The sequence below is a fragment of the Crocuta crocuta genome, unplaced genomic scaffold (genome assembly GCF_008692635.1).
Source record: "Crocuta crocuta isolate KB4526 unplaced genomic scaffold, BGI_CrCroc_1.0 scaffold38, whole genome shotgun sequence".
NCBI lineage: Eukaryota > Metazoa > Chordata > Mammalia > Carnivora > Hyaenidae > Crocuta > Crocuta crocuta.
The window spans coordinates 267,810-269,514 of record NW_027532605.1 but is presented as its reverse complement, the minus strand read 5'-3'; positions in this window follow the sequence as shown (position 1 = coordinate 269,514).

Sequence of the window (1,705 nt, the reverse complement as noted above, 5' to 3'; positions counted from 1 at the left end):
TGGCTACTGGATGTAGACATCAATTCTTTGTCTTATTTGTCTCTCCGTAGGGCTGCACATAACATGGCAGTTTACTTCCCCAAGAACATGGAATTCAGGAAAGATTGAGAAAGAAGTCTCGCAAGACAGAAGTAACAGTCTTTTATATAACCTAACCTGAGAATTAACATCCCATAACATCTGCAATATTCTATTCATTATAAAAGAGTTAATAAACCCAGATCTATACTGCACTCAAAAGAAAGAGATAACAGAAAGGCATAAACACCAGGAAATGGAGATTCTGAGGACTGCCGTACAGTCAGTCTGCCTGCCATACTCACACACAATGGCACAAATGAACTGCTGGGCTAGTATTTAAATCATACCTTTGTTGCATGGGTTTTTATGTTTTAAAGACCTAAGGAGGTGAAAAACAAATAGGAATTTTTAAAGGAAAGAAAAAACTGCTTTAAGGGTTTAGAAATATTTTCACCTTTTTTTTCTTGCTCATTTCTAGGCTTCCTTGAAAAACTCTGCACGTGTGAAGAGTGAGACATAAGGCAATCAGAGCATTTTATCATAGCTTTCAGAAAGAAATTACCTCTAAATTATGCAAATTGCCTTAATCAACTGGATAAATACGAGTGTGAACAAAACCTAAAGTGTTGTTGAAAATGCACTGATATGCATGTTATCACATTCATCACTCTTATTGTTAGTGAGTGGCCTGTGAGGGCCCTAGGAAAATATGGGTTTCCTGTTTCAATTTCCGTACTCGGGTATTTATCTATGCTTTGCTGTTTTATTATTGTTACTGTCAGTCAGTTCGACAACAGAGTACATAAAGTCATGAAAAAATATATGGGTGTAATGTTTGTTGACTGATTATGTGAAAAAGCAGTTTGATAGTTTTTATAGTGTTTCAGTTAAAGTGACAAAGGAATTGACCTATCAGGGTTTTTTTTTTTTACATTAAAAACAGAAACACACACATTTTATAAAAAGGAAAAACAAAGAAATTGACTCTAAAACAGAAATCTAAATATTAGTAAAAGACTTACTTTTGAAATGATGAAAATATACTGACTGAAGGCACAGATAGAGAAAAATATTGTTTAGTCATATGATTGTGCCAAAATAACCACTGGATTTAGAAAGGATTTTATGCTTACTTTTAGTCTCTGTTACCTGCATTGAACAAGAATGTGAAGTTCTTGAAAGTAAAACTGCAAAAACGTTATTTATGAAAAGATGCCTCCCATTTTAAAGATCGTGTTTTATCCAAAAATATATGCTGAAATAATGGTTGATTCTAACACCTATTTTTAAGTGTCCCCTCTCATACAGCTAACTGTATTTCTGTGAGAGAAATTTTAATTTTTTTCTGAATTTCACATGTTGATCTTCTCCAATTTTTATCTGAAAGTTAATGTTTTTATACAAAAAACTTTTTTTTATACAAAATTTGGTTCATACAAGAAAACAAAATTCCCACGAGTATATATTTTCTTCTACAACTCAAAATTTACAAATCTTTAGTCACTTTTCATGAAGACTATTTCACAATTGATTTTCTTTTCCTATCTAATTACCCACAACATGTCATTAGAATTAACATGTTTTAAATATCCATAGGGAAATATAATATTCAATAAGGACTTTGAAGTTTATAAGGTTTGCACAGATTCTTGGCCTTGAAAGAGAATTCTAACTGCATTTAGAA